The sequence below is a fragment of the Nothoprocta perdicaria genome, unplaced genomic scaffold (genome assembly GCF_003342845.1).
Source record: "Nothoprocta perdicaria isolate Ctin4 unplaced genomic scaffold, notPer1 scaffold_19, whole genome shotgun sequence".
Classification (NCBI taxonomy): domain Eukaryota; kingdom Metazoa; phylum Chordata; class Aves; order Tinamiformes; family Tinamidae; genus Nothoprocta; species Nothoprocta perdicaria.
This window is the reverse complement of record NW_020455093.1, coordinates 1,233,504-1,243,703: the sequence shown is the minus strand read 5'-3', so window position 1 is coordinate 1,243,703 and position 10,200 is coordinate 1,233,504.

Genomic DNA, 10,200 nt, shown 5'->3' with positions numbered 1-10,200 from the left:
TGAAGACTCTAAACTCAGAGCAGAATCTTGTTTATGGTGATAAGCATGAAAAGCACCACAGCCTCAACAAGAAATCCAGTTCAATGTAATTTACAGGTTTCTGGGCAGAATCAAACCTGTCAAGGAATGTCAAGGAACAATAAAGCTATGTTGTACCTAAGATGCCTAAGACACCTGCCACTTTCTTCTCACATTTAAACATGTGTCAGTTTTTATAGAGAGATATAAGCAGTTAGGGAAATGTAAAGCAAGAGTGTGCTTGCACTGTCTTGGAAGTAATCATGTACTTTCAAATTATCAGGAACTCAAATCYTTTGTTCTTGAAATAAATCAAAAATTATATTTCAAATCACTCTGCAGTTGTCATGCAAGCAGTAACTTAAAAAATATAAAGGATGTGAACTGGGCTTCATTCTGCTCTCACTTTTGATATTACATCATAAAATTCATACTTATTAAAATTAATTTCAAAACGAAGTTTATTCGTCTTTTTTTTTTATAAGACAGAGGAAAGTGAATCATGATTATTACTAGGCACGAAAAAAAGTGGTTTTTTTTCAAAGTATATATTTGTTGAAAAACGAGATTGACTGAAATTAAAGAGAAATAAAAACATGAGTATTTTGAGATTTTCAACTGTAGTAGATTTTTTTTATATATATCTAGTCTTGAAGAACATAACCATATCATGGCTTTGAGTATATATGGTGTGYGGATCTCTATTCTAAACATCATCTGAAGTTAACAAGAATTCAGGCTATTAGCATCTGGATCCATAAAGGTTTAAGTGCCCTAATTTCAAGAATAATACTATGGTAACCAGAATTACCTCAAGGAACATGAATTTGAATCCAAGGATAATATAGTGAATAGCACAATATTACAATATTAAGCTTTTTCTATTTACCATATTCAAATTATAATTTCTTGATTTCATCATATAATCATATAATATGCTATATTTATTTAAAAGGATGGTRAGAATACCACAGCTCATTATCAAGAAACTTGTATTTTTTTTCTGCAGGAACATGTATGTTGATGCATTGATAGATCAATGCTATTTAGAGAGTTGGAAATGCAACCAGATAATTTGTTTAGTTATCATTTACTGAAATGGTGAATTTCTCTACTGAAAGGGACCAGTTATAACCACTGGTCATATTCACCATCTGCTCTGAGARAAGTTGCCAAGCTAAGGAGGATTGCTTTTAAAACACTCCATCAGAATTGGAGACCTCTATGCAATGGATTACAGTAGCCTTTGGRTTTAGAATAGAAATCAAAGTCAGTATTTTGTTATCTGAAAATGCACTGAAAATTTGCTATGTCGTATACTGTGAATCAGGCAAAAGCAGCAATAAAAGGTTTYCAATTATTTCTTCAAAATAAATTATGATTCAGATGGTTGTGTTTCTAAATTATGATTAGAAATCAGTCTGTATAGAAATCTGATACAAATGATGTTGCTTTCTAATGATTGTTAGTGTTTTATTTGACATTTGGAAAAAAGAAAAAATCAAAACCAAGCTTTCTACCTAACGATGTAGATTTTTAAAGGACAACTGTGCTTTAAATCAAAATTTACAAAATTGCATTTTCTCCTTTTAAGTTTCTTTAGACCCACAGGAAAAGAAACCCTTTAATAATTCAATATGAATTATTCTACTTATTTAGATATGAATATCTAATATTCACTTCAGACATTTTATAATTCAAGAAATATATATAGTATTGTTTGCAAGTCTCTGGATTCRAGAAAGCCCAACAGTTAGGATTTATTCACATAGCAACTATTCAATACTATATTTTATTTATATCTTAATCCAATTATTTTATCTATTTTAGAAKGTATGAACATAAGCCAAATTGATATGCAGTGAATAACTATGGTGGTGGAAATATTTAAGTCAGAATAAAGCTTGGCTTTACTATATAATTTTACTACCCTTTGCTATATAAGGGGAAAAAACTGAGGCAAGTAAGTGTTTGGAAAATTGCAGGCTCTAAGTTTTGTGGGAAGGAGGCTAGAGTTAGAAAACTAAATATAAAATGATTGAATAGAGGKCTGGGGGAGAGGAGTTTGGATCATTGTCAGCTGTTAGTAGCTTTAAGCCCAAAATTGTCATCAGTGCTTCTTCAGCCCAGAGTTAACAATGATCCAACAAGCCAAATTTTTCTATCTATTTGGAACATCTTAGCTGTAACATTCTAAATGATTCCTCTTGAATATTTTTCTTTTCACATACACACACACACAGACACAAAAAAAAAAAAAAGTACAAAAATACTCATTCTATTTAATAAACATTTGTGTGTGTGTGTGTGTGTATTTAAATATTAAAACTGAAGTTAGTTATTTTGGTCCAGAATCTGAGTTGAATAATTGTTCCTTTTGAGCTTCATGTCTCTGGTGCACAGTGAATACAAATAAATAAGGCAAAATTAAAACAAACAAACAATATTTAGTCTCCAAGTTTCCTGTAAGGCTCATATGCTTTGTGTGTGTCATAAAGCTCAGTTGCAGAATACATCCATTGCATTAAAACATCCATTTTCAATTTATAAGCACTTAAATGTCTAACCGCCATGCTTCCAGAAACAATCTAAACACAATCTGTATTATCTCCAAATGCATTGGAAGCAAACAGTTYTGAAAAACACTTATTCTTTTTAATTACCTTTTTAACACTGATGTCYCGTCTATCATGATTTTTGTATGGAGAAGAATGGCAATTTCCAGTTTTGAGATTTACTGTAGGTACCAGTCATGGAAGACTTGTTTCTGAGCTGGGAAAAGAAAATCCTATTTCYCATAAAGCAATTTAATTAAGAAGCATGTTTAAAAATTAAAACTGTTAAGAACATTCATTGCTTTAGCAGAAAGGGAGTGAGTATGCAAAGGAGATTAAGGAATCTTAATATGGGTCTAATTACAAAAGAATTGTGATAAACTTCTGAGCATGCCTATTGAGAAATAATTAGTCTTCCTGAAGACCTTTTCAAAATGACTGACTGAGCTGGGTGATTCTGTTTTATACTTTTGCTCTATTAAAGCTATATGGAGAATAGTTTCAGTTTTGAGAAAATGTTRTTGTATCTAATTCCTTCTGTATCCTTTTATTGCTACTTCATACAGAATTGAACCCACTGAATCATTTAAAATACTGTTTGCAAAAGAAGTTTTGTCTGAAAGATCAGATTTTACTCATGTTTCACTCCAATCCAAATTGAAATTTGAGAAATTTTCAATCAAAACCTTTATTCACATAGACAATTTTCCACAAACATTGCATTTTTTGGCACAGCCATTTAAAATGTAAAAAAAAAAAAGTTTATCCCATCATCACAGTTTTCATTTTCTCTTGTCCATCCAGTTCCTGATCATTGTCTAGGGTGAAAACTGACAATGAACCAGAGATTACTCAAGAATAAAAATTATGAGTAGAGAAATTAGCATGTTGAACAGTAGTTTCAGGTGTTACTAATAAGAATCAAAGAATTGCAATGTGARTCTACAAATAGTTTGTATTAGCCTGAGATTTCATTCTCAGCAGATGACATAATAATTTGCAAATTTTCATCAAGATCTAGCTTCATCAGAATCTGCTTGCTGCTGTTGTGGTCTTTATCGATCTAATCAATGCTTACAGTAGGTGTTGTTAATGATGTTCTKTCTCCAGTCATTTCAGCTGTAATTGCCTACAGTCTTGGGGTACCTAGTACCAAATCAAAATTACCACTCTGATATCAATGACAAAGACTAGGGAATGGAAAACAAATTCTAGAGCTACCAAATGGTATTTTGGGATCTCAAAGGCTGCAAAATTGGGATTTAAAATACTGCTTAATCTGGACTCTCAGCTACAGACTGGGAATAGAAGCTTCAGGACACAAGCTGCCAGGGCTTACATCAAGAAATTTCAATGGCACTGGAAAAAAAAAAAAAATAGATAGGGGCTGTTTTTTTAATGGCATGTATCCCATATATATAAAATTTCCCAATGTAAGCAAACAGCTGTCAAGAATTTATATAAAATATTCAGCCAGGGCATTGCTCATAATTTGGTTCTTTTGGCTACCACAGATGAGTGAACTAGCATCAGTTGCCAGAGGTCATAGCCATGGCTTCACTTGGACTTTTGTTTCCTGTATGTACCTCCTTTGCATTTGCAAATACCAGACCAGAAGCAGAATCTCAGAAGTACAGAAGGGCAGTCTAAGTCTGTGCCTCCATGAAAAACATTCCCTGCTCATTTAGCATCTCTTTAGGTACTAACTAAAGATGTTCTGTGGACAGATGAGGTTGTCTCTGAGGACTTTATGAGCCATGGTAATAAGAACAGAAGTGACCTGCCAAGTAATGGTGGCACAGTGGCTCCATTAATCTTGATTGGCCTAGATCTGTTTGCCTCTCACCAGCCAAGAAAGAAAAGTGGATTGAGGCACCATGTATTTTGCTAGGCCATCTGTCAGTGGTCACGGCAGTGTCCCTAAAAATGAAAAATGCACTGTAAAATGATGGAGTGATATCCTTTTTTTTGAGCCATGGCTATTGGAGAGCTTAGATATGCAGATATATATAGTATCAATATTGTGAATAGCTGGGAGATTTACACAAGTGAAGCCAGTTATACTATCACACATGTTGCTGCTGAAAGCTATCATGAATCAGATGCTACTTCTCAAATGATTTCTTCAGTCCTTCAACTTATTGTCAGCAGAGCAATGAAAGTTGAGGGTTGCAAGGTTCCAAACGCACCATGTCAATCTTCCTGGTGGTCATTGTTCTAGCTCTATCTGTTATTTGTCATTTACTCATTTACTCATTTACTCATTTACTCATCCACAAGTCTGAGTAAACATCATCATGTTTTATCCTACAATTCTTCTTCTGCTAGCAATTTCCCCATATTTTGCATGGTGACCTTGTGCCATGAGGCACTGTTCTTCTAAAGAAACGGATTTTGAGAAAAAATCCTAATGCCTAGACTTTTATTACAGCTGTACCATTGGTAGATGCTGCTGCTGCCACTGCTGCTGCTGTTGCTCAGTGCACAAGATAAAAATGTAATATTGGCAATTCAGTGCTATAAGGTAGCTTARCATAGCTGCTGGGACATAACATTTACTTTAAATGGGTTAGTGTCTGATCTTCAAGAATCCAATGGAGACTCTCCAAATGATAAAATAAGAAATCTGGCATACCAAAGCCTACCAGGTAGTCAAAAGCAGCCTGAATATAGGGCAATGTGAGATGCAAAGTAACACGTGTCTGGTGCACACTCACACAACAAACTTGTCTGCCTTCTTGCCCATCCACTGTTTCCCATTTGTAGTGCTGTTATATACCTAGACCAGAAAAATGTCTGAATCTTCCACAAACAGGTTGTGTACACATACCAAGTATCTACCATCATCAAACCATGGCTTATTTCTCTACCACCTCTTTTCTTCAGATTTGTTTCAAATTGAAAGTAACTCTTTTCATCTTTTTATTGTTTCCTCTTACATATTTTTACAGGTTGCTATTGGTATCAGTTGAATATAWACACCTATGACTTACTTTGCTTTTATTGTGGGAAATACAGAACATTTTAAAATTCAAATTTTATTTTTCATTTTAGTTGTTCTGTTTTCTGAGATATTTAAATTATTTTCATCCAGATTTAATAAGGTTTTTTTTTCCTAAAAAAAAAAAAAAGAATGATAGAATTTTTGTATAAAAATCTTCAAGGTCTTAAATATTCTGTTAAACATTGAATTGTCCAGAAAATTGTAAGGAGCACCTTTAAACTTAATTGGTCATTAAAGAATTTATTATCTTTTCTTTCTAATAACCTTAGAAGAGACATTATCTTCTAAAGTGTAGGAGTATGTCAAATATTCCCATGTAGCTAATTTCTCAGTGAATGTAAGTACTCTGTTATTAGTTTTTGTTTTACTTACAATTCTTGTATTGTCACGGGACCTTATTATATAGCATAACCAGTAATAATTTACGGATGGTGTCATAGTATTTTTACATATAGTTAGAAGTTGAAGGACACAGTATTTGTAACAATACAAAAGAGTGCATTAAAGGACAACACTGCAAATTCTTTTGGTGCCTTTTTTTGTCTTTTTTTTTTTTAATTTGAAGTATTCAAAGGTTTACAGAAGTTACTGATAAGAAGTTACTGATCAATAAAGAAATTTTGTAAATTGGGAGTAACTTCAGTTTGGAGATCAAGGAAGCTAAACATATGTGTTACAGGTAGCTGTCTCTAATTTGAACTAAGTGCCTAAATTCAGATTATAGTCCATGGACATACATGAATATAGTCTGTGTAGATCCAAGAGCATTTTGGTTAACCCTAATATTTAATAGTATTGAAAAACATGGTAATAAATGCCCAAACTCAGTTAAATGAATCACCAGAACATATCATTTCTTGAATGAAGCAATCAAAGCCRTGTTATATTTTCTAAGCAACAGGAAGTACAGGAGGATGGAGATGCCAAACTGTGGAGACTATGATCTTCATGACAAAGACTGTGTAACTTATGTTGGGCTGTGATATTACTTGTTAACTGCCTCCTGGTAAGTCATTTTTGAATATGATGTAATTGTTAAAATTTCTTAAAATTCACTAATGGCACATTCAAGTGTGTTAGGTAATATCAGAAGTGACTATAAATAATAGGAATAGCTATGTTTGTAACAAAGTTCAGACTCCATCTTCTTCTTCCCCCTCTTCCTCTTCCTTACCTTCTCTCATTACCTCTTTAAATCTTGTATTCTTTTTTCACTACCTCCAGCTTTGCCCAATTCCTTTATATTTGCCTTATATTCCTCTCTATTCAATTTTTGTGTGTGTGTCCTTTTATGACATTCCTCTTGATATAGATAAATGCTTCATTAAAGTATTTGATAGCTGAATTTGCACCGCAATTAATGAGTTGAGAGCCTGAGCAGCATTCATTTCTTATTAGAGCAACTCTCAAGMATACCTTGTGAGGAAGCATCCCACTCCACCATTTGGCTTCTGATCAAATGTGTCAGGTGGTGTGTTACTCAGTGTCTCAGCTGGTTTCTAGCTGAGTAGAAGGAGGTGATTCTGCCCCTCTACTCAGCTCTGGTGAGGCCACACCTGGAGTACTGTGTGCAGTTCTGGGCTCCTCGGTATAAGAGGGATGTGAGGTTCAAAGAGAGGGTCCAGCAGAGAGCAACTAAGATGATTAAGGGAATGGAACATCTCTCGTATGAGGAGAGACTGAGTGAACTGGGCCTGTTTTCTCTGGAGAAGAGAAGGCTGAGAGGGGATATGATTAACATGTAGAAGTTCATGAAGGGAGAATGCAGGGAGGAGGGCCCAAGCTCTTCTCATGGGTGGCCAGTGACAGGACAAGGGGAAATGGGAATAAGTTGAAACACAGGAAGTTCCGTCTCCAGGTRAGGAGGAACTTCTTTACTGTGAGGGTGACAGAGCAGTGGAACAGGCTGCCCAGGGAGGTTGTGGAGTCTCCTACTCTGGAGGTCTTCAAAACCTGCCTGGATGCCACCCTGTKCCACATGCTSTAGGTGTGCCCGCTTGAGCGGGAAGGTTGGACTMGATGATCTCTAGAGGWCYCTTCCAACCTTGAATATTATGTGATTCTGTTTCAGAATGTTTTAGAAATGACCCATACTAMATGTGAATGTGTAAAACTGGTTAAAAATACTGTTTGCCTTTGACTCTTCCTATGGGAAACACCAGCAGAGTATAAATGGACAAAATATTTGCTCTTTGCAAGTTTTGACTATGTATGAAAGAAGGATTTCCAAATGAAACTTTTCAAAGTATTTCTTTTTTTGTAACAACTTGTAAATGCTTGTGTATTCATTTTGGAACCAATGTGTTACTGTTATTTTCCAATCAAGTGGTGTTTGGTGGTACAAAGTTTGTAAAACAGACAGATAAAAAAAAAGATGTTTTCCGTATGTAAGCAGACTTTCATGCTATGAGTTTATTCTTAAAATGCAATTGAAGGTGAAAAAGACCCAGTATTTGTGACTAGATTTAAATATTTGACCTTGCAAAGTGGTATGAAAAGCCATTAAAAGCCAAAATGCTTAAAGTTTTCACTATTGTCTCACCACTTGGGTAGGTATTTACATTTGTTTAGAATGTGCACAAACTATCTGGCATATATTTTAAAGAAAGTAAAATTAAGTCATATATTAACCAAGAGCAGCTTTTTAACTCAGAACACACATCTATATACTTTTAGGTTAGAGGGGTACCTATAAGGATGGTTTGCTTTCTTATAACCGTCCTTTAAGTTGCCTGGATGGRATTCACTTTGGTTTAGATTGTACATAGTGTTGTTTCAGTTGTTTCAGTTTCAGTGCTGTACCCAAGCTAATGTATTATTAGTGCCTGGTCTGAAAAGGATACTCATCTAGGCAGTTTATCAGCATCTGTCCACATGGCAGTATATGAACATGTGAAAATTTCTCTAGTCTTCTTGCAAATTCCTAGGAGACCCAATTGTATGACTGTATGTATGTTCATTGTCTTCAAGGAGAGTACCAAGCTGATAATTGTTGTATTTATATTTTCCCTAAATAGCAAATTCTKACTTTAGGGTCCATTATTAAGTCTGAGGAAATTTAAATGAGGATATTAAAAGTTTGGAATTAGTGAGCTATGAGACCCTCAGGATTTCCAGAGTGCAGTTTCAGAAAGCTAATCCTGCACAGTATTAAATTGCTCTGCCATCCTTGAGGACTTGTATACTTTTTTATTTCAAGTGAGCTAATTCATGGCCATTGTCTGAATACAGACTCGCTACAACACAGATTTAGCATATCTGTCTCATCAACAAAATGAGCACAATTTTTATTTCATTCTCCATTAAAACATCAGTATATGTTAAAATATTAAAATGAATTTTTATTACTTTTTAAAATCTAAAATGAATTAGAGACACATAAACGACTGAGGTTTTTCACTTGTTTGTTTACAATATGGCATCCTTTCAAACATACTTCTTCTAAATGGATTTTTTTTTCCAGCATTGCTTTATTTTAAAGTGGAAGGTATRTATCTTGATCTGAGAAAAACACTTGAAAAATTTAGTTCATTTATTGTTTTGTTTTCTTCCTGCATCAAATGAAAAAACAAACAGTTACAAAAATATTTCTGTATTATCTGAATGCTAATATAGTGGAAATTAGTATTTGGAGACATTTCTGTTATAAAATATAAATTATGCTAATGATAATTCCGGTAGCTCAAAAAAAATCCAATTAGGAAGCATAAATAATTCATCAATATCAAACTCCATCTTCCATGCGGCGGTAGACATTGTACATACATATGCACTCCTGTGACAGTTCTATTGTTCAGAGAGCATTTTTATGAAGAAAGAGAAACATAACTCATTAACTTTGCATTTATAAATTACAGTGTTTTAATAAGCCATCATAAAAACATCTTCCACAGGAGGAATACTGAGATTCAAAACAGTTATGGTCAACAGACATTCCCACTGTCTTTTGAGAAGAGATTTTATCCTTTTCTTTGTATCCACCTACTTTGAATCCACCTAATATGACTTCCATAACAAGCTCCCTGCATTTTATGGTAAATAAGAGTATTTGATAATGTGTAGTGATGTTAATGTTATATCAAGGAGCAACTGTAGTTCATCCACAAAAGGGCCAAACTTCAAGTTATTTCTCATCTTTCCCTGCATATACTTGCTGTGCCTATAGGCCTAAAAACATTCTTTCCGTTACAAGCCTGTTTCCCCTTTTATTTATAAAAGGCATGAGGTGATCTGTGCATTTATATACATCCAGTCTGCAAATCTGGGGTTGATATTATGTAAGATGAAGGCAACAGGGAATCATTACCTCAGAAACGTCACTTTGACCAATCCATTTGTATCCATAGAGGATTTGTCCAGATGAGAACAACTGSTCTTTTGGCTGTCTGCAGTTGAGAGACTTAGAAATTACACATGTGAGATGGGAGAAGAAAAAAAATGAGATTAACAAGGCCAAGCCTTGTTAAGAACAGGAGAAGGAAGTAGTAAAGACAGCTTGTGACCTGCCAATTTCCAGGTCCTGTTCCCATCCTGGATTTACTTGTTTCCTCTATGGACTTTGTAGCTGCCTCCTGTCTTCTTCCTTCTCTTATTGGTCTCCTCAGCTCTCCAGGAGCCCAAGTC